Below are 23,781 nucleotides of genomic sequence, written 5' to 3'. Positions count from 1 at the left end.
CCTAAGCTACAGTTCTTCCCCTCATTTTTCTCCTCTCTCTGAAATAATTGGCCCCGGGGCCATCCCAGCAGGCTTGGCGCTGGACCTCGTAATTCATAACTCAAAATGGCTGCAGTGTTAATAGGAGATAATGGTTCCAGATGTCTTCCCTTTTCTTAAAATGCTTCCGCTTTAACAAAACTCTAGCTGCGAGGACTGTTGGGAGGAATTCAAGGTAGGTCACAACCCTGGAATGGAAAATATTTTTTCATACGCCTCGTTGATATTCTGCAAATCTCAAGTCACACAACAGGCCAGTGCAGATGGGTGGGGACCACAGCTTGACAGGGAGAGGGAAAGCCATCCTCTCCTTCCCGGCTCCCTTTCCGTAAGTGCTGTGACTAGATGGAAGGATTTTGTGGTCAGCACGGTAAGCACTTTGATGGGATATATGAGCTCAGAGACATTGAAATCACCTTCAAGGAGCCAGACAGAAAGGCAGGGTGACAGAGCGGCAGGCGACCAGCCTGGAGCAGGCAGACGGGGTTTATACCCAAGATCTGCATATGCCCTGTGCAACCACCACCCTCTCTGGGCCTTAGTTCCTTGAGACGGATAATACTACTTACTTCACAGGTCTGCAAGATTAAGGGAGTGCTCTGCACAATTAGTTACACGTGTCCTAGAAGAGCCTTCAGCAAATGACATCTCAGAAAGCGCAAAATGCCACTGAACTGTTAATTATCATGTTATAGGCCCCCCATTCACATGTTGAAACCCTAATCCCTAATGAGATAATGAGATGGTATTTGGAGGTGGGGCCTTGGGGAGGTTACTAAGTCTTCAGAGCAAGGCCCTCCTGATTGGATTCGTGCCCTGATAAGAATAGCGGAGAGAGAACTAGCTGCTTGTCTCTGCTTTTCACTAGGTGAGGGCTCAACAGGAAGATGAGGACGAGAGCTCGTGGGACAGTGGATCTGCTGGACTTGATCCTGGACGTCCAGCCCCGAGCACTGTGAGAAGTAAGTGACTGGTTTAAGCCCTGCCGTCTGTGGTATATTTGTTATGGTGCCCGAGCTGATGAAGATGGTGTACTTTAGCACAGTTTTCAAAGTTCGAGTGACAAAATTGACCTTCTGGAGTCCTTTCCTTGTTCTTCCCAGTTAAGATAATTCCCTGGGGTGATACCTACTCCTTCTGTCACATTTTAGCCAGATGTCACAGTGTCTGGGGTGCAGGCTGGATCTCCTTTTCTGGAGTGGCGATTTAGGACTTGTCCAGGCTGGGCCTTGTTCTCACCCTGAAGTGGCGGTTCTGACATAGACTATGGCAGAGTTGATACAGGCATCAGCATAAGCCCTTTGTGGGCCTTGTGATGGGAGGGGACAGCACCTGGGCTTGTCCACCCAAATGTACACTGAGAACCAGACGGAGTGACTCTGCCAGCCAGGAAGCCACCGTCCCTGCATCACGAGCATTGGCCGGTGGGAGCCGGCCCATCATCATCAGGTGAGATCACCTGAGAACCCCTATGATGTAGCCGGCACAGAGTGCTGCAGAGCCAGCAGCCTCTCCCTCTTGTGTGGCTCCAGTCACACTTGCCTCTTGGCAATGTGGACATGAGCCATAGCAGGACGTGGGCCCAGAGGCCCCTGGACAGGTGACTCTAGCTGGGCCTCAAGAAAAACAGATTTGCAAAGAAACAGTGGAGATGACATCTCCTCCTGACAGATGGGGGCCCTGCATGGGAGCATAGAACCTTGGAGCTGGACAGGGGCGGGTGGTGGGGAAAACAGTCAGGAGCTGTCTGCTTGCTGAAGGTGGCTGGAAGGCACAGAGGCGATGTGGAGGAGGCAGAAGTGCCCGCAAGCAAGAGCGACAGGGCTTCAAGGGAGTGCCTTGATTTGTGAACAACCTGATAGCAGGCAAGAAGCAAGCCCAGGAAGTCCAAATGCCATTGACTCAGGGAAGCCCGGGGCTGGTGTGAAGTCCAGTAAAGCAGGGCTTCCTTCCCACCATCAGTGGATTCTTTAAGAGGCTGTTCCTAACATGTGGCAACATGGGTGAATCTCAAAAACATTACGTTGAATGAAAGAAGGTAGGCAGAAGAGTACATGTGGTGTGATTCCATTTATGATGAAGTTCAAGAAGAGCCAAAACAGATCTAGACTGGTAGAAATGTGAGCAGTTACATTCTGGCTAGGGATTGGTTGTTGGTAGGGATTGGCTGGAAAGGGAACTAGGGAACATTCTGGGTTGATGGGAATGTTCTCTGTCTCTGTTGGATGGTGGTTACCTGAGTGTAAAATTGAATGAACGGTACACTTAAAATCAATGCATTATACTGATGTAAATTATAACCCAATAAAATTAATAAATACAGACACAGTCATGGCCAGTTATACAGAGCATCGTGCTAGGTGTCTATAAGCTACAAGCATAAATCAAACAAGAACCTGCCTTAAGGAAGTAGAGAGTAAACAATTGTATAGATAAGATAGAAGACATGGTGCCCACAAGTCATTGTACAAGATAGCCGGGACTTCCCTGGTGGTCCAGTGGTGAAGACCCTGCGTTTCCACTTCAGGGGACATGGGTTTGATCCCTGCCTGGGGAACTGGGGAACTAAGATCCCGCCAGCTGCTCGGCGTGGCCAAAAAAAAAAAAAAAAAAAAGAATGCCTGGGGCACTCACCTGGGCCTGTACTGCTTGTGGTGAGCCCCACAGACATTTCCCCAGCTGGAGCCAATGTTGTAGCAGGACGACCTTGTGGTCCTTATTATAAAAAGAAAGATAGCTGGTAATATTATCCTTAAGAGAGGTAGGTACAAAGTGACATATCGGAAGTCAGAGGAAGGAGGGTGACTTCTGGCTGGAAGAACCATGGTGGGCTTCATAGAGGAGGCAGCATTTGAGCTGGACTTGGAAGGAGTTGGGAAGGAGTTGGGCAAGAACATTCTGGGTAGAAAAAGCAGCAGAATAAAGGCAGAGTGAGGGAATGTCTAGGAAGCCGCAAATAGTTCCATTTGGTTGAGATGTAGATCATGAGACAGGAGCAATGGAAAAGATTAGGAAGCACAGAAGTAGGTAGGATCTATTTGTACAAGGTCTTGAATGTCAGGCAAGAGTATGAATTTTATTAGTAGGCAACTGAGGGGTTTTTATTTTTGCATTGCAGATTTATTTTTTGTTTATATAATTTTTAAATTGTATAAAAATTTTTCCATTTACAGTTATTACAAAATATTGGCCATATTCCCTGTGTAGTACAGTACATCCTTGAGCCTTACATCCAATAGTTTGTACCTCCCACTCCCCTATCCCTATATTGCCTGCCCCTACCGTAACCACTAGTCTGTTCTCTATATTTGTGAGTCTGCTTTTTTTCTGATTTATTCACTAGCTTGTTGTATTTTTTAGTCTACATATGGGTGATACCATACAGTGTTTGTCTTTCTCTGACTTATTTCACTTAGCATAATGCTCTCCAAGTCCATCCATGTTGCTGCAAATGGGAAAATTTTGTTCTTTTTTATGGCCGAGTAGTATTCCTGTGTGTGTGTGTGTGTGTGTGTGTGTGTGTGAGATCTTTATCCATTTATCTGTTGATGGACACTTAGGTTGTTTCCATGTTTTGGTTATTGTAAATAGTGCTGCTGTGAACATTGGGGTGCATGTATCTTTTCAAATTAGTGTTTTGGGGTTTTTTTCCGATACATATGCAGAAATGGAATTGCTGGGTCATATGATAGTTCTTGTAGCTTTCTGAGAAACCTTCATACTGTTTTCCATGTGGCTGCACCAATTTACATTCCTGCCAACAGTATACGAGGGTTCCCTTTTCTTTACATCCTCGCCAACATTTGTTATTTGTGGACCTTCTGATTATACCTGTCCTGACAGGTATGAGGTGGTATCTCGTTGTGGTTTTGATTTGCATTTCCCTGATTAGCGATGTTGAGCATCTTTTCACGTGCCTGTTGGCCATCTGCATTTCCAACTGAGGGGTTTTGAGCAGGGATGTGACATTGGTGTGATGTGCAGGTTAGACTTGGGGAGGGGGGGTCACTATGCTCGGTTTTTATGGCCATCTAGTGTCTTGCTACCCAAAGAGTGATCCGTGACCAGCAGCACTGGTACCGCCTGGGAGCTTATTAGAAAGGCCCACTATCCAGTCAGTCATACCTAGTGAGTCAGACTCTGCATTTTAATAAGATCCCCAGGTAATTCTCATGCACATCGAAGTTTAAAAAACACTGGTCTACATGTCAGATAATGGAATCGTGGTCTTGTGTGGGGACAGGGGGCTCTGAATTAGTCCTTCGTTACCTAAAATCCTGAGCACAGTAGTGGAATATGTGTAGATAACGGATCTTCACGGTGTCTTCTGAAGTGACTGGAAGAATAGTTCATTTCTGGAGCCTGGGGAAAAGCAAACAAAATCCAGGTAAGGAAAGGGGTAAAAGATCCGAAGCAGAAATGCTGTGCTCCTCCATTCCACTGGCTTCTTACAGTGAAAGCCTCTGTGGGTTAGTAAGGGGGGAGAATCAATATTCCTGTACCACGGTGAGTGGAAGCCAGGATTATTTCACTTGAATAATTTATCATCCCCCTGCATTAGAAATTGAAGACTTGCCAATGATTGAGGCTTTTAAAAGGTTATGGTCCCTTTCTGTCCCTTCCTGGCTGCCATTTTAGGCCAGCTCTCCGTATGCTTTGCCAAACTTTGTCAAGATAATTCCAGTGTTTTGTTTTGTTTGTTTTTTTTTTTCCAAAAAAAAGCAACTTTCTCCTCTGTGAATTCTTCTGCTTTGGATCCCCAGTTGGCCAGCACCATAGTCTTGACTTGTTAATGAGAAAGCAAGGGCAGGGAAGAGATAGGTCTGTTCCACTCAGAGACCAGCTCCCTTCTCCTTCCTTCACAGGGTGGTCAGCCTCACTGGGACTCTTGCATTACCTCCCCGTGAGTGATGGAGAAAAGGCAGAAAGGGAGAAGACTGGACTGCTCTGAACACACTAGGCACACAGTGAGGGTGTAAGGATCTGCATTTTTTTTCCCACCCAGACTCACAGGGAATATTCTGGAGATAGGTCATTGACCCCAAATCTGACATCAAGTCTCGGGGAGTGCCTGATGGTTCCTAAATAAGTCACGAACTAAATGTCAGCAACCCACAATGCTGAGTACACACTCCCAGGCTGTCCTCTGGTGAGCTTTCGCATGTGTGCTTTAGTGACTGGATTGGGTAAAACAGACCCAGGTACGGCAGAGAAGGGAGCTCACTGAGGGCAGGACGTCTCTCCTGGGCAAGGGGGTCAGCCTGCAGCATCGTTGTGCTCTTCTTGGAACCAGCTGCATGACTTTGATGAAATAGTCCATTGATTGGAGTCTTAGTTTGTCGTTTGCACAATGTGGATAAAACAATGCCATGTGGTAAGGACTAGGGGAGAAGAACCACTGAGATGGGGTTCTACAGCCACATTAACACCAGCAGCCACTGACAAAATCCAGGCCCATACGAGCAGCTGTGGAGCCCACGAGGCTCTTAGTTAAATGCCATGAGGAGCCCATTCCTCTTGTACCAAGAAGCAAATAGGCTCCCATCTCCTTCAAAGAGTGGCTTGGGAGCATTGGGTGAAGAAAATGGGAATGGACTAAATTTACTTTGAGTTTATCTTTAGGGGAGGTATTCTTTTCCATGACCCAGCCCATCAAACACCACTGTCCCCAGATTGGCTCAGGCAGACCAGGCTTCACTGGATGCCCAGGATCTGGACCCCGACCTCCCTGCCCTTGGAGGCTCCCTCGGCAGCTCTCTCCTTGGGGATTGTGGGTAGAGCAAGTAGAGAGCTCTGGGGTCCTCATTCATGTTACTCCTGTTGGGTTAGAACCTCCCCAGGAAAGAGGGAGAAAAGTGATTACAAGACTCTTACCTTGGGCTTCCCTGGTGGCGCAGTGGTTAAGAATCCACCTGCCAATGCAGGGGACACAGGTTCGAGCCCTGGTCCGGGAAGATACCACATGCTGTGGAGCAACTAAGCCCGTGCACCACAACTACCAAGCCTGTGCTCTAGAGCCCACGAGCCACAGCTACTGAGCCCACGTGCCACAACTACTGAAGCCCGCGTGCCTAGAGCCCATGCTCCACAACAAGAGGAGCCACCGCGATGAGAAGCCTGTGCACCGCAACAGAGTAGCGCCCGCTCGCCGCAACTAGAGAAAGCCCATGTGCAGCAACGAAGACCCAATGCAGCCAAAAGTAAATTAAAAAAAGAGTCTTACCTCCTACATTTGGTAAGTTGCTAGCCTAAACCATCTCTAAAGATATTCCAAAAGTCAAAATTGCGGGACTGTTTCAGAACTCTTACAGATTTCCTAGTCTGTGTTAGAATGTGTGAAAACTACCTCCAGTGTCAGTAAAAGAAGAATCTTTCCAAGAATAAGTCACTCAAAAGAAGTTACATTCTTTGGGGGGAATCTCAGAGCTGCAGTTTTGTTGAGAAATAAGATTGACCTAGAAAGATGATTTTTCCCATTCATGTGGTCACATGTCTGCTTGTGAATTTATAATGTCTGCCTGCATTCCTGTTTATGTATTCAATGTATGTATTCATCCGTTCAGTAAGTGTGTTTGCCATGCACTGTGCCTGTGGGGTGACAGCAGAAATGAGAGAGAGATATGGTCCCTGCCCTCAGAGAGCTTACCCTGCAGGCCGTCAGGCCGTCAGCCTGGTCCTAAGCTCCGGAGTCCATCGTTTGCCCAACTGGAAGAAAGTTAGAGCACTCTCGATGGCTCCCCAGGTCATCTTCACTGTCAGCCCCGCTCTGACCTTGAACGCTGGTTTCAGTAAGCAGGCGCTCATCTTCCCTCTGCAGGTGGCAGGTGGACCGCTGGACCGCGTGGTGGGCGAGCTCTGGGACCTGGCAGGCAGGGCTCCAGCCATGTCTCAGCTCTTTACGAGCTGTGGGGTTGGACTTCGGATGAGTTACAGAAATCCTCTAAGCTTTAGCGTCTTGGCTGTCAGATGAGTTTGTTGGGAGGCTTACATGAGCTGACTTTTGAGAAGTGCTGGGTTCAGGGCCTCACACAGTGAGTATCTGATAAATGATGGCTGCTGTTGCTGTTATCCCCTGTGTTTATTTGACCGGTCCTGTCCTATAACAAGGTGCTGGAGTCTCTGCCCTAGTATCCTGGCCTAGCTGAGACTAGCATCTTGCCCGTCAATTTCCACATCAACTTAACATTATGAAATGTGCAGACATGAGGAAAAGCTGAAGGAGCTTCAGATGACCACCCATCTACCATCCACCTAGACTTTGCTATTAATATTTTACCACCCTTGTTTTTTCACATATTTATCTATTTATCATCCCTCTTTCCATCCATCAATACTTGCACGTTTTTGGATGCATTTGTTTTTTCTTTTGAGATGGTTGTTTTTTTGAGTTTTGATAACTGCCTAAATCAGTGTAACCCAAACTCCGACCTGTCAAGGTCAGGACGTTCACATCCCTAGAAAGTCCCCTCACACACTTTCCCATGATTCCCAGCTCCTCCCTCCCCAAAGGCACCACTGATCTGATATTTTTTGTATCGTAGCGTTTTCTTTTTTTTTTCAGATAGATACTTTTCATACAGTAGATTTGCTTATTCTACAATTTCAAATAAAGGGAATCACACAGTACATACAGTAACACATGCTCTTTTTGGTCTGGCTTCGTTCACACAGCATGATGTTTCTGAGAGTCATCCATGTGGTTTTGTGTATCACTAATTTGTTTCTTTTTCTTGCTGAGAACTGTCACACTGTGTGAACATACTGCAATTTGTGTATACGTCTCCCTGTTGACAACACCTGGGAGTTTCCAGTTTGGGATGTTATAAATATGAGGACACCTGGGAGTTTCCAGTTTGGGATGTTATAAGTATGAGGACACCTGGGAGTTTCTAGTTTGGGATATTATAAATATGAGAGCACCTGGGAGTTTCCAGTTTGGGATGTTATAAATATGAGTGATCTTTCATAGGTCTTTTGTGGACAGATGTTTCATTTCATTTGGATAAACGCCTAGAATGGAATTGCTGGGCTATAGGGTAGGTATGTGTTTAGCCTTACGAGAAACTACCAGCTACCACTCTACACCCTCCAACAGTACATGAGGTCTAGTTGCTTCACTTCCTCCCCAACGTTTGGTGTTAGTGATTTTAATTTTAGCCATCCTGGTGCCTGTGTAGTGGTATCTCTTGTGGTTTTAATTACTTGCATCTCCCTGACAACTAGTGGTATTGAGCAATTTCTCATGTGCTTATTGGCCACTTGTATACCTAAAGTATCTGATCAAGTCTTTGACCATTTTAATTGGGTGTCTTTTTATTATCGAGTTACAGGATTTCCGTATTTATCCTACATTCTAGTCTTTAGTTTTCTGTTTTATCTACGTCTATGGCTTGCCTATTCATTTTCTTAACAGTCACTTGATGATCAAAAGTTTTTAATTTTGATGAAGTCTAATTTATCTTTTTCTTTTCTTTTATGGTCACTATTTTCTGTTTACTGCCTAAGAAGTGTTTCCCTATTTTTAAGGAATAAAGATGTATGTTTTCCCCAAAAAGCTTTATTAACATTTTCTGTATACTGGGAGGTAGGTTTTTAGGTTTATTTTTTCTGCGTATCGGTTATTTCTACGCCATTTGTTGAAAAGGCTTTCCTTTCTTCGTTGTGTTGCTTTGGCACCTTTGTCAAAAGTCAAGTGAACTTTGGCTTCTGTCCAAGATGGTGTAACTGGCGCCAGATTTATCAGAGCCATAAAACACTACACAGCTGGACAAACTCTAGGAGACAGTGGTTTCGACATTGGACAAGAGGCAGCACAGAAAAGTCAGCCCTGAATGAGGGGAGACGAGTGAGGTGAGCCCACAATGGCTTCCACTGACCACCTGGAGGGTCTTCAAGCTGCAGCACAGGAAGGGGGGCCCAGACAGGGCCTAGTGGTCTCCCTGAGTTGAGGAGTCAGAGGAGAGGGGAGGTGAAGGCAGGTAGAATTTCTGAGGCAGAATGCCAGGAAGGGGAGAGGGGCTCTGAGAGCTGCAGAGGGACTGGAGGTGGGGCTGCGCTGGCCGGGCAGTGGGTGAGGGGGGTCAGCCTGTGATGTCGGCACAGGTCGGCTTTGGGTGTGTGGTTCCCTGGAGGCTGCATTGTCCTGCCCTCCAGCGCTGGGCTGCTGGTGCTTGTGCCTCCCGTGGGGTCCGTGGTGTCGGGGGTTTCCTGGGTGCTCCTGCGCCCACCTTGTGGGGGCCTCTCTCCAAGCCTGTTGCGGTTCCATACCCTGTGTTAGGCTTGTGTGGGGACGTGGGGGCTCTCGGTTCCTCTGGTCCTTCCTTCTCCTGCTCGGCCCCCATCTTTGAGTGATGCCTGATAGACGCCATGGAAAAGAGCTTGTTTGCAAGTGCAGACCACCATCCTTGTGCCCGGGCATCTGGTTACTGTAAATTGTCATGCTGAGGCCACACTTAAGAATTTGTTCCCATTTTAGCTGTTTTCCTCCCCCCGATTTCTGTGGCAGCCGTGCCTCCCTCCACCAGAGGTGAGTCAGCAGCGTGTCCTGTCTTTCCTCAGGGGACTTGTCACTCTGGAATTATGTTCACCTCTCTGATGGGCTCAAGAAAAGCTATATTTTATTTTTATTTATTTTTTTTATTTTTTGCGGTACGCGGGCATCTCACTGTTGTGGCCTCTCCCGTGGCGGAGCACAGGCTCCGGACGCGGAGGCTCAGCGGCCATGGCTCACGGGCCCAGCCGCTCCGCGGCATGTGGGATCTTCCCGGACCAGGGCACGAACCCGTGTCCCCTGCATCGGCAGGCGGACTCTCAACCACTGCGCCACCAGGGAAGCCCAAGCTGTAATATTTTAGAGTGTCTGGCCTTTTCCTGGTGTGGTGGAAGCCGAGTTCTCTCCCTGAGCAGAGGGGAGCTCTGCCTCACTCATTTCAACAAACACTTGCTGAGAGCCTTGCTTGCCAGGCTGTGCACACGCAGAGGAGAGAAAACATGGTCTTTGCTCTCTGGTCGCTGAGCGTCCAGTGCATCGGGCGAGTGGCAGTCACAACGGGATGTGTTCACTGCTGGTGTGATGATAATGCTGGAAACGAGCCAGCACAGGGACCCACCAGCACCGGGACCCCTGGGGCCGTGTCAGTGCCAGCGTCTCACCTCATGGCAGAGCAGCAGTTTCCAGGAGGATGAAGGGGGTGAGCACATCCTGGGCAGAGAAGCACCACACGTGTAGGCACCATGGGATGTAAGAGCACGGCTGTCCTTGGGAGATTCCGGCCCTGATCCCCAGGTTTGCTGCTGGAGCACCCGATAGTCACTACCTCAGAACCCAGGCTCTCTTAGATACCACCCGGTGATCCCGATTTTCTACCACACAGCACCCCACACAAACTCAAGCTCAGGCAAGTGGGCCTCCCTGGGCTTCCCCTGTCCTCGTCACAGCCCTGTGTCCTTGTCAACCTCACCAAACCACACGCCTCTCAAGGGCAGTGAGGGTTTTCCCGCCTTGGTACGAGCCCAGAAAGTGCTGGATGAACTGAAATCAAATAACCTTCCTGTACGCCCTGTTGGGGTGGTCGGACCCCTCTCTGGCTCTCAGGTCTGAACGGTGCTCCTATCAAAACAGTGGGGTGTCTGGATTCTGGGGTCAGTTTATTTTTAATTGAAGGGAGGAGATCATCTTATTCCAGGCTGTCACTCCCTCCTGGAATTTGCAGGCCTGGTCTTTTCTGAATGTTACCTTTTAGTGAGCTAAATTATTCATCCATTCCCTAACCCAGTGACATTCTGATTGTGGCACTCACTGTGTAAATCTGGAATGATTTCAGATTCTATTTGAGCCCATCTCCACATAGAGGGTAGGGAATTGCTTGCTCTGCAGCACAGGTTTCAACTGTAATTTTACAGAGCAAGTAACTTAGGCTTAAACCCAGGCAACAACAGGGGCTTCTGTTTTCAAATGTGACATTCTTTCCTATAGGAAATGCTCTCAATGTGTTTGTTTTCCGGCTTTTGCTTTCACCTGCCTCCTTGCCTGTTACCAGCAGAACAGTGTCATATTTTTCCAGAACATACGTAGCTCACTCTTGGGTACATGGGAGAGAAGGATGAGTTGAGATAGAAAACACTACAATTTTCTTAACTGGTTAGTTGTGGAAAAGTTTAGGTTATCAGATGAAATATAAAGAATAGTTTATACATGCACAGTTCAGTAATTCCTCAGATGTTTAAGATAAGTAAAGCAACACTTATTTATAGTGATACTTATATTCATAGTTGTGGTTACAGAGCTGAGGGAGAAATGAGATCTGGGCCAGTAGGATGGGAACATCCAGAAATGGCTCCGGAGCAGTGACAGCAAGGCTGGTTCTTGGAGGCGGAGGGAGAGCTGTCTGGGGCTGGCCCTCCAGAGAACGAACAGCAGGTGCTAGGGCACTGGGTTAGCTCCGTGTCAAATTTAACCCACCCAGTTGTAGCTAAATGCCCATTTTCCTTATGTCTCCCATCTTATGTCCTCTGTATTTTTCCTTTTGTTTTTAAATGAAACCACTCCCACCACCTAAAACATGAACTCTTCCCAGATTATAGGTTCACATTTATTATCTGCTTTCCTATTTAAACTTTCTGTCTCATTTCCATTTGACTCTCATTCCTTTGGGGGTTTGTCTTCACATCTCTTCCCCCACACTCTTTTTTATTTTTATTTTTTTTGCGGTTCACGGGCCTCTCACTGTTGTGGCCTCTCCCGCTGAGGAGCACAGGCTCCGGACGCGCAGGCCCAGAGGCCATGGCTCACGGGCCCAGCCGCTTCACGGCATGTGGGATCCTCCCGGACCGGGGCACGAACCCGTGTCCACTGCATTGGCAGGCGGACTCTCAACCACTGCGCCACCAGGGAAGCCCCCCACACACTCTTGAAACCCACTTTCCCTTACTGCTGTCATGTGGCTGGTGTGCAGTGAGCCAGCGTGGAAGGCTCCATCTGAAGATGGCAGTAGCCTAGTCTGAGAACGGTGGAACAATTAGCAAATGCACAAACCTCTGTTTATGTTTCCATTATTAACATACATTTAACAAATGTTTGAATACCTACTGTTGAGACCAACGTATGAACAGAAACCCTCGTTTGTCTTATCAAATCAGAGGTGAGCTAGTAAGCCATACAATAACGTGTGAGGGATTAGACATGAGAATAAAGTGCTTAGGGACCCCAGAGGGCTTCATGTTAGGGAGGTCCTGTAAAGCTTCACAAGTAGTGATCAGAGCAGATCCAGGCTTGGAAGGGTCTGAAGGTTATACAGTTGGATGGCCCTTCAACAAAAAAAATCTTAATCCTGTAATTTTACCTAAACAGCAAATGTCCATGTGAACACATTGCTAGAATCTCTCCCTTGGTCTCAGTAGAGGCCTATGGAAATGCAAGGCCTGGAGCTTAAACTTCATTGGCTTCACAGTAAATCTACCTGTGGAGATGACATTTCAATTGGGTTTTGAAGGTTGTCAAGGAGTTTGCCAGACAAAGAAGGACTAACCCACCTGGCAAAGCTATTCGTATTTGCAAGGGCCAAAGATGTGAAAATGTTGTGTGTCTCAGCATTGATTGCATGGGGTTTAGTGTCGGGGGATGATGTCAGAGGAATGGTCATGGGGTCAGATTGACCATGACCTGATGTACTGAGGAGCATTGGTTATAGTCTGTGTCATGTGCTCAAGAGAGTTTTACACAAAGGAATAATATGACAACTCTTCTAGAGAAGGATGAATAATAGCTTTTCATTGGAAGTGCCTGAAACTCTTGACGACTGGTATCTATCATCTGATTGCTGAGGCTGGAATTACTATACTGAAGTTTCAGTGAATGAATTAGAGCTATGTTTCCATGTAAATAGATCTTGAAAACACAATTAAGTGGGTAAAGCAAGTTGCAGAACATTGGAAGAGTGTGATATCGTTTATGGAAAAAATGTATTAACCTACAGAACCATACCACATTCTGTTTATGAGTACACACACCAGAGGCTCCCAGGAACCTAACCGTACTTCCCCTAGGAAAACCGTGTTTCTCCTAGGAAAACTGTATTCCCTCTAAGAGCAGTGGTTCAGTATTATCTAATCAAGGGGCTCATAGTAAGCTTGTAGAACATAAATACTGTGGAAAACGAAAATCAGCTGTAATTTGTATAATACGTAAATGTTAACAAAGTTAACCATTCATTTTGAATAGTGGTTACGTGAAGATTGTTATGTAATTCTTGGTTATTATCTCTATTTTGTCGTTCAAAAAAAAAGAGAAACAGTCTGCTTTGGAGTGTAAGCACAGGATAATTTAAGAACTATTTTCTTTCTTGTTCCTGATATTAGCTTGACACATACACTTAGAATGCTCACACTTTAAAAAAAAAACAAAACAAAACAGAGGGGACAGGGCCTTCCTAATTCCTAACCAAGGGTTTCTAGGGAGAAGACTGCCAGGGCAGTCTTCAGCACCACTTAGACCATGAAAGGCTCTTTTTAAGTCTTTGTCTTAGTCTCAGATTGGACCTGAACCCCCACTCACTGTAGAATCTGTGTTTCGATTTGCACGAGGCACTTTCAGGGTTCTGATCTGTCTCAGCTGTCCAGACCTCATCTGCTTGTCTCCTAACCCTAACTCGGAACAGATGAAGCCTGTTGGCATGAGAGCGAAGGTGTCCACCTGCCAGAGAGGGGAAGAGGGAAACCAGTCACAGGAGGCCCTAGCCTGGGGCACCGTCCAGGGCTAGGTCTGCGGAGCAGGCGGCAGCCAGGTGTGGAAAATGGCCCCTCCACCTCCAGGCTGCCTAGATGGTTGTCTTTTAAGTGCACAGTTTATACGGAAGCCAGTAGGTTTGCTTATCATCTTCACAGTAAGGAGAAAGAAGTTGCTCTGTTCTTCTCTTCCCAAATCAGCAGTTCTGTTATTTAGTAAAGAACATAGGAAGTGAATCCCCTTTGGTTTGGCTATTTTGGTAACAGGTGCTGCACTGAGATACTTGGGCCTGTTCTCGGTCTATTACAGCAACACAACACACATAAAACTTCCTTATGTTTTGTTTTATTTCTTTTCCTTTAGAGTATTTTCAGTCTTCAAAGAACAAATGGGTAGGCTGTTAAGCTGGGCAGTTTACCAAATTGCTGCACCAAACAGAGGAGTGTTTATTGTTTTTCGAATGCTGAGTCAGAGTGTTGTGGGAAAGAGGACATATTAGGTTATCTTCTGGGCCCCAGCGAAGTGTTGGGGATTCATTGGCTCAAATGTGTGTTGTGTGCCATGCCTCTAGGACTGCAGGAAATCAAAGGGGATGTAGCAGAGACGGTCCCTGATTCCTTAAGGTGTATATGCGTCTAGTGAGACAATTAGATGAAGTAATTTTTAGGATAAACGTAAACCAGTGGTCACGTGGTTTCGAGGTCTGCCTTGCCGCCAGGATTTCATCCCAGTGGCCTCGGGCTCGTCCTCTCCACCCTGACTCCTTCAGCCAACCCATTTGGCTTCATCTTCTACGCTGTTAAGGATCCACTCAGTAAATCAGCCTCACTGTCCCCAACTTCAGTATGTCCATGACCTTCACTTCGTCTGCCTTTCAGCTGCCTACTCCTGGGGTCATATTTATCATTGTGTTAGTACCTGGAAGTGCTCCGTCTCTGAGATCTTAAACTTCACTGTTTGACTGGCCTTTTGCAGAGACTGCTAGAAAGCCTTCAGTTACCACAGAAGGGCACAGGCTGTTCAGAAGAATGCCTGTGTTTTCTAGTCTCCCTTTCAACTAGGTGTGGCACTGTGACTAAGTACTACTTTGATGGGATGTAGGCAGAAGTGATGGATGCAGCTTCTGAGAACCGTCCCCATAGGAAGGGGGCAATCCATTCTGTACTCCTTCTTCCTGCTTGCTGGGTGGAATAAGGCTCTGATGACAGGGACTTGAGCAGCCATTTCGGAGCATGAGTTAGAAGCTAGCATGTTGAGGGTGATAGAGCTACACTATGGAAGGAACCTGGGTTCCCTGTGATTGTGGTGCCCCATCCCAGCCCTACATTGCCTGTGTTTCCTTGGGAGAGATATAAGCCTCAGTCTTGTTTAAGGCAATGTTCTTTTGGGTTTTCTGTCCCTTGCAACCAGTTTCAATCCAAATTATAGCTCTTTTTTCTCTACTATGTTTATATCTCAACCTTATCAAGACTTCAGTTTTGCTTCATCCACATTTTCTCTTGGTATTATTTCTTCCACTATCCATACCCTTTCCAGTCTCTGTAGCGGGTGTGATACACATCAGGAAGTGACTCAGAGTTATGCTATGACCTGTGATTCCGCAGGGTGCACAGACATTGTTCCACTGTCCTTGTGTCTGTGCAGCGGGGGATCTGTCTGCAGAGTAGATTCCATGCTTCTGTCATGGCTGCAGCTACAGCCCAGAGGATGGCAGTTTCACCGGGACCCCTGATCCTGCAGAGGGGCAGTGGCACCAAGCAGCACTGGGGCTGGGGTGTGGGGTATGAAGCTGTATTGACAGCATGTAGTAGAGCCCACTGGTCCAAGGAGACCAGTGGATAACGGCAGTTCCATAAGTAGTGGCATCAGCAGAACTGGCAGCTGAGATGGGGAGTGTTGCAGAGAACGTGATGGGACTCGACCCTGCCCCTGCCACACTGGGCAGGGGGGTCACCACCTCCTTGATGAGAAAGAAGGCAGCCACGACCCACAGTCAGTGTTCACGACTCACTCGTGGCCTCTAATGTGGATATATGCTGTAACACTTCAAAATTTAGGTGTGAGTTCATAATTTAGGTGTCAGTCTTATAAATCCTTTTGCTCTCTTCATAAAGTTCTGAATTGAACCTAGCTAGACATTTTTAATAATATGCAGAAAGACTGAATTAGAAGGGGATGAATCAAGAGTCTTATCCCCAAAGTGGACTAAACTGAGACAATGATGTCTTGGTGGGTTTCACGTTTTTTCGAATTTGCTGCCCTTGAGGTAGAACTAGGCCCAGCCTCCTCTGTGCTCCATGATACCCTGTGGTTTGGTGAAGTGTAACTGTGCCTTTCTCTTCCCCTGGTCTACGAGGGGCTCGAGACAGGGTCTCCAGTGACTCATCTCCACATCCCTGGAACCGAGACTGGGATGTAGTAGATGGTTAATAAATGTTTGTTGATTGAGTGAAAGAATCTTGGCAGCAGTATGGATGTGTAATTATTCTTTACACTAAAAACATAATCACATGATAATCCAGCTGACTGGATTTACTGGCAGGGGACCATGCACAGGCTGTGTCAGATGTCAATGGGTATACAGTGCAATTCAGTAAGAGCATGTGATCAGAAGTTGGAAGGATTCCTGTTGGACCTGTGTTCCATGTTGGATGGTGTTATGGTGTAGAATGGCACCAGGGCCCCACATGAGCTGTATTCATGGCTCTCTCATGTTCTTCATGCACGTGAGAAAAAGCACAGGGTACAAACAGCATAGCTTCTGGCCCCAGAAGCTCATGAACAGGAGATACCTGGGAGGGAGGGGAAAGGTTTGCCCCAGCTGCTCAGGGCAGGGGAGTCACCTGGCCCAGAGCCATGACCCCCTGAGACATGGGCTGGCCCACTCAGGAGGGAGGTGAGGCTTTGGGGTGACATCCCTAGGGGGCATCTGAGGTGGGACATGACTGCTAATGCCCAGGTGGCGGTGACCACATGGCTCTTCCTTGTGGTAGCCATGGATCTATGGTCAGGGCTTTCCAGAAAACATCTCACAAGCTGCATCAGTGTTCTTTTATTACTCACATAAGCTTCCCCACTATAACCTTCCTCATTTCTTATTCTGAGCTGGGAGGAGGTACTGGGGAATCTCTTACTAACTGGTGCCCCGGCATGAACAAGAGCATGAAATGAATGGAGGATGGATGGAAGGGTGGGCAGAGAGATGATTGGACTAACAGGAGGAAATGAGTGATGATAATAACGAGGAGGAGGATGATAGTTAAACCAGGAATTGAGGCAGAGGCATTGAATGTTTCTTTATCATTTGGCTTGGATGGCACGACAGGCACCTCAAGTTATGAGTGCCCTACAGTAACTTAAAACACAGTTAGAATTTGAAGCACACCATCCAGGAGTTGTAAAGTCTTCATGGTGGCTTAACCTGCACAATTTTTTTCCCTCAGAAGTTATGTTTATTATTCTACCTTACCTTCAGAAGTAAAGAAACCAAGGGGAGGGAGATTACATTTATAACAAGTATGTAACAAAGCAGTTCAATTACTGCATTCTCAAGGAGTATAGAAATGGAGCCAGGTGCTGTATACTCTTAATTTTTTATTTTTATTTTAAAAATTTTTCTTGGAGTATAGGTGATTTACAGTGTTGTGTTAGTTTCAGGTATACAGCAAAGCCAGTCAGTTATACATATATCCACTTTTTTAGATTCTTTTCCCATGTAGGTCATTATAGAGTATTGAGTAGAGTTCCTATGCTCTACAGTAGGTCCTTATTAGCTCTCTATTTTATATATATATCAATAGCATGTATATGTCAATCCCGATCTCCCAGTTTATCCCTCCCCTGCTACCCTCCTGGTAACCATAAATTTGTTTTCTATATCTTTGACTCTGTTTTGTAAATAAGTTCATGTGTACCACTTTTTAGAATCCACATATAAGCAGTATCATATTTATCTTTCTCTGACTTACTTCATTCAGTATGGCAATCTCTAGGTCCATCCATGTTGCTGCACATGGCATTATTTCATTCTTTTTTATGGCTGAATAGTATTACATTGTGTACATATACCACATCTTCTTTATCCATTCATCTGTCATTGGACACTTAGGTTGCTTCCACGTCTTGGCTATTGTAAACAGCGCTGCAGTGAACGTTGGGGTGCATGTATCTTTTCTAATTACGGTTTTCTCCAGGTATATGCCCAGGACTGGGATTGCTGGATCATGTGGTCTTTCTATATTTAGTTTTTTAAGGGACCTCCATACTGTTCTCCATAGTGGTTGTACCAATTTACATTCCTACCTGCAGTGTAGGAGGGTTCCCTTTTCTCCACACCCTCTCCAGCATTTATTGTTTGTAGATTTTTGATGATGGCCATTCTGACCGACGTGAGGTGATACCTCACTGTAGTTTTGATTTGCATTTCCTTAATAATTAGTGATGTTAGCCATCTTTTCATGTGCCTCTTGGCCATCTGTATGTCTTCTTTGAAGAAATGTCTGTTTATATCTTCTGCCCATTTTTTTTTTTTTTTTTTTTTGGCAGTATGCGGGCCTCTCACTGCTGCGGCCTCTCCCGCCCCGGACACGCAGGCCCAGAAGCCACGGCTCACGGGCCCAGCCACTCCGAGGCATGTGGGATCCTCCCGGACCGGGGCACGAACCCGCGCCCCCTGCATCAGCAGGTGGACTCCCAACCACTGGGCCACCAGGGAAGCCCTTCTGCCCATTTTTTGATTTTTTTTTAATTGAACTGTATAAGCTATTTGTATAATTTGGAGATTAATCCCTTGTCGGTTGCTTTGTTTGCAAATATTTTCTCCCATTCCGTGGGTTGTCTTTTTGTTTTGTTTATGGTGTCCTTTGCTGTGAAAGAGCTTTTAAGTTTCATTAGGTCCCATTTGTTTATTTTTGTTTTTATTTTCATTACTCTAGGAGGTAGATCAAAGAAGATCTTGTTGTGATTTATGTCAGAATGTGCTGCCTACGTTTTCCTCTGAGAGTTTTATAGCATCCTGTCTTACGTTTAAGTCTTCAATCCATTTTTAGTTGATTTTTGTGTATGGAGTTAGAGGTGTTCTAATTTCATTCCTTTACCTGTAGCTGTCCAGTTTTCCCAGTACCACTTATTGAAGAGACTGTCTTTTCTCTGTTGTATATTCTTGCCTCCTTTGTCATAGATTAGTTGACCATAGGGGCATGGGTTTATCTCTGGACCTTCTAACCTGTTCCATTGATCTGTATTTCTGTTTTTGTGCCAGTACCATACTGTTTCGATTACTGTAGCTTTTTTTTTTTTTTAATTTTGACCACACCGTGTGGCACCGTGTGGCATGCGGGATCTTAGTTCCCTGACCAGGGATCAAGAGTTAGTTACCCTGCAGTGGAAATGTGGAGTCTTAACCACTGGACCGCCAAGAAAGTCCTGATTACTGTAGATTTGTAGTATAGTCTGAAGTCAGGGAGCCTGATTGCTCCAGCTCTGTTTTTCTTTCTTAAGATTGCTCTGGCTATTTGGGGTCTTCTGTGTTTCTACACAAATTGTAAAATTTTTTGTTTTAATTCTGTGAAAAATGCAACTGTTAATTTGATAAGAGATTGCATTGAATCTGTAGATTGCTTTGATTCTTCCAATCCAAGAACATGGTATATCTCTCCATCCATTTGTGTCATCGTTGATTTCTTTCATCAGCATCTTATAGTTTTCTGAGTACAGGTCTTTTGCCTCTTCAGGTAGGTTTATTCCTAGGCATTTTATTCTTTTTGGTGAGATGGTAAATGGGATTGTTTCCTTCATTTCATTTTCTGATCTTTCGTTGTTAGAGTATAGGAATGCAAGAGATTTCTGTGTATTAATTTTGTACCCTACAACTTTACCAAACTCATTGATGAGCTCCAGTAGTTTTCTAGTAGAGTCTTTATGATTTTTTGTGTATAGTATGTCATCTGAAAACAGTGGTAGTTTTACTTCTTCTTTTCCAGTTTGGACTCCTTTTGTTTCTTTTCTTCTCTGACTGCCATGGATAGAACTTCCAAAACTATGTTGAACAAAAGTGGTGAGAGTGGACATCCTTGTCTTATTCCTGATCTTAGAGGAAATGCTTTGAGTTTTTCTCTGTTGAGGATGATGTTAGCTGTGCGTGTTGTCATCTGTGGCCTTTATTATGCTGAGGTACGTTCCCTCTGTGCCCACTTTCTGGAGAGTACATTTTTTTTTTTTGTGGTACACGGGCCTCTCACTGTTGTGGCCTCTCCCGTTGCGGAGCACAGGTTCTGGATGTGCAGGCTCAGCGGCCGTGACTCACGGGCCCAGCCACTCCGCGGCATGCGGGATCCTCCCGGACCGGGGCACAAACCCACGTTCCCTGCATCAGCAGGCGGACTCTCAACCACTGCGCCACCAGGGAAGCCCATCTGGAGGGTTTTTATCATAAATGGGTGTTGAATTTTGTCAAAAGCTTTTTCTGCGTCTATTGAGATCACATGGTTTTTATTCTCCAGTTTATTAATGTGGTGTTTCACGTTGATTTGCCTATATTGAAGAATCCTTGCATCCCTGGGATAAATCCCACTTGATCATGGTGTATGATCCTTTTAATGTGTTTTTGGATTCAGTTTGCTAGTATTTTGTTGAGGATTTTTGTGTCTGTTTCATCAGTGATATTGGCCTTTAATTTTCTTCTGGTATCTTTGTCTGGTTTTGGTATAAGGGTAATGGTGGTCTTGCAGAATGAGCTCGGGAATGTTCCTTCCTCTGCAATTTTTTGGAAGAGTTTGAGAAGGATGGGTGTTAACCCTTCTCTAAATGTTTGATAGAATTCACCTGTGGAGCCATCTGGTCCTGGACTCTTGTTTGTTGGGAGTTTTTTAAATCACAGTTTCAATTTCATTACTTGTGATTGGTCTCTTCAGATTTTCTGTTTTCCTGGTTTAGTCTTGGAAGATTGCACCTTTTTAAGAATTCTTCCATTTCTTCTAGGTTATCCATTTTATTGGCATAGAGTTGCTCTTAGTAGTCTCTTGGGATCCTTTGTATTTCTGTGGTGTCCATTGTAACTTCTCATTTTTCATTTCTAATTTTATTGATTTGCGCCCTCTCCCATCTTTTTTTTGATGAGTCTAGCTAAAGGTTTATCAATTTTGTTTATCTTTTCAAAGAACCAGCTTTTAGTTTCATTGATCTTTTCTGTCGTTTTCTTTGTCTCTATTTCATTTATTTCTGCATGATTTCTTTCTTTCTACTAACTTTGGGTTTTGTTTCTTGTTCTTTCTCCAGTCGCTTTAGGTGTAAGGTTAGGTTGTTTATTTGTGGTTTTTCTTGTTTCCTGAGGTAAGATTGTGTTGCTATAAACTTCCCTCTTAGAACTGCTTTTGCTGCATCCCATGGGTTTTGGATCGTCATGTTTTTGTTGTCATTTGTCTCTAGATTTCCTCTTTGATTTGTTCAGTGTTCCGTTGGTTGTTTAGTAACATTGTTTAGCCTCCATGTGTTTGTGGTTTTTACAGTTTTTTCCCTGTAATTTATTTTTAATTTCATAATTGGAAAAGATGCTTGATATGATTTCAATTTTCTTAAATTTACCAAGGCTTGATTTGTGGCCCAAGATGTGATCTATCCTGGAGAATGTTCCATGTACACTTGAGAAGAAAGTGTGTTCTGCTGCTTTTGGATGGAATGCCCTATAAATATCCAGTCCATCTGGTCTGATGTGTCATTTTAGGCTTGTGTTTCCTTACTGATTTTCTGTCTGGATGATCTGTCCATTGGTGTAAGTGGGGTGTTAAAATCCCCCACTATTATTTTGTTACTGTCAATTCTCCTTTTATGGCTGTTAGCATTTGCTTTATGTATTCAGGTGCTCCTATATTGGGTGTATATATATTTACAGTTGTTCTTTCTTCTTCTTGGATTGATCCTTTGATCATTATGTGTAGTGTTCTTTCTTGTTTCTTGTAACAGTCTTTATTTTAAAGTCTGTTTTGTCTGATGCGAGTGTTGCTGCTCCAGCTTTCTTTTGATTTCCATTTTCATGGAATATTTTTCCATCCCCTCACTTTCAGTCTGTATGTATCCTTAGGTCTGAAGTGAGTCTCTTGTAGACAGCATATTAGATGGGTCTTGTTTTTATATCCATTCAGCCAGTCTATGTCTTTTGGTTGGAGCATTTAATCCATTTATATGTATGTTCTTATTGCTGTTTTCTTAATTGTTTTCGATTTGTTTTTGTCAGTCTTCTTTCTTCTCTTCTTTTGTTCTCTTCTGGTTTGGTGACTATCTTTAGTGTTGTGTTGGGTTGCTTTTTCTTTTGTGTGTGTGTAACTATTGTAGCTTTTTGGTTTGCAGTTCCCATGAGGTTTTGATAAAACAGTATGTATGTACAATGTTTTCAGTTGCTGATCTCTTAATTTCAAATGCAATTCCTATTTCTTGCATTTGTACTCTCCTCTTCTCATGGTTGCTCGTTTTGGTATCATTTGTGTGTGGATGATTTCCTACTTTTACTGTGTGTTTGCCTTTACCTGTGAGCTTTCTCATTTGTGGCCTCTTTTTTTTTTTTTTTTCTTTTTCTGCCTAGAGAAGTTCCTTTAGGATTTGTTGTAAGGCTGGTTTGTTGGTGGTGAATTCTCTTAGGTTTTGCTTGTTTGTAAAGCTTTTGATTTTGCATCGAATCTGAATGAGAGCCTTGCTGGGTATTCCTGGTTGTAGGTTTTTCTCTTTCATCACTTTAAATATATCATGCCACTGCCTTCTGGCCTCTGCAGAGTTTCTGCTGAAAAATCAGCTGATAACCTTATGGGGATTCCCTTTTATGTTCTTTGTTTCTTTTCCCTTGTTGCTTTTAATATTTTTTCTTTGTATTTAATTTTTGTTAGTTTGATTATTATGTGTCTCAGCATGTTCCTCCTTGGGTTTATCCTGTAGGGGACTCTCTGCACTTCCTGGACTTGGGTAACTGTTTCCTTTCCCATGTTAGATAAGTTTTCAGCTGTTAATTGCTTCAAATATTTTCTCAGGCCCTTTCCCTTTCTCTTCTTCTGGGACCTTTATAATGCTAATGTTGGTGCATTTAATGTTGTTCCAGAGGTCTCTGAGACTGTCCTCATTTCTTTTCATTCTTATTTCTTTATTTTCTGTGGCAGTGATTTCTACCACCCTGTCTTCCAAGCTCACTTATTTGTTCTACCTCAGGTATTCTGCTGTTGATTCCTTTGGGGTTTTCTTCAGTTCAGTTATTGTGGTGTTCATCTGTTTGTTTTTTAAATCTTCTATCTCTTTGTTAAACATTTCTTGTATCTTCTCAGTCTGTGCCTCCATTCTTTTTCTGAGATTTTGGATCATCTTTCCTGTCACTACTCAGAATTCTTTTTCAGGTAGATTGCTTAGCTCCTCTTCAGTTAGTTTTCGTGGGTTTTTATCTTATTCCTTTGTCTGCAGCATATTTCTTTGTTGTCTCATTTTGTTTGAGGTTTCCTTTTGGCAGGCTGCAGGATCATAGTTCCTCTTGCTTCTGGTGTCTGCCTCCGGGTGGATGAGGTTGGTCCAGGAACTTGTGCAGGCTTCCTGGTGGGAGGGACTGGTGCCTGCCCTCTGGTGGGTGGAGCCGGATTTTGTCCCTCAGGTGGACAGGGCCATGTCAAAGGGTGTGTTTTGAGGTGGCTGTGAGCTTAGTATGACTTTAGGCAGCATGTCTGCTAATGGGTGGGACTGTGTTCCTCTGTGTGTGTGTGTGTGTGTGTGTGTGTGTGTGTGTGTGTGTGTGTGTGTGTGTGTGTTCGTTCCTGTCTTGCTGGTTGTTTGGCCTGAGGTGTTCCAGCACTGGAGCCTGCAGGCTGTTGGGTGGGGCTGGGTCTTGGTGCTGAAATGGCAACCTCTGGGAACACACACACTGATCAGTATTCCCTGGGGCCTCTGTTCCTGGTGTCCTTGTCCCAACAGTGAGCTACAGCCAACCCTCGCCTCCCCAGGAGACTCTCCAAGACCCCTAGGGAAGTCTAGCCCAGGTTCCTGTGGAGGTACTG

This window comes from Leucopleurus acutus (assembly GCF_964270905.1).
Source record: "Leucopleurus acutus genome assembly, chromosome: 13".
In the NCBI taxonomy this organism is placed as follows: domain Eukaryota; kingdom Metazoa; phylum Chordata; class Mammalia; order Artiodactyla; family Delphinidae; genus Leucopleurus; species Leucopleurus acutus.
This window is presented reverse-complemented; position numbering follows the sequence as displayed.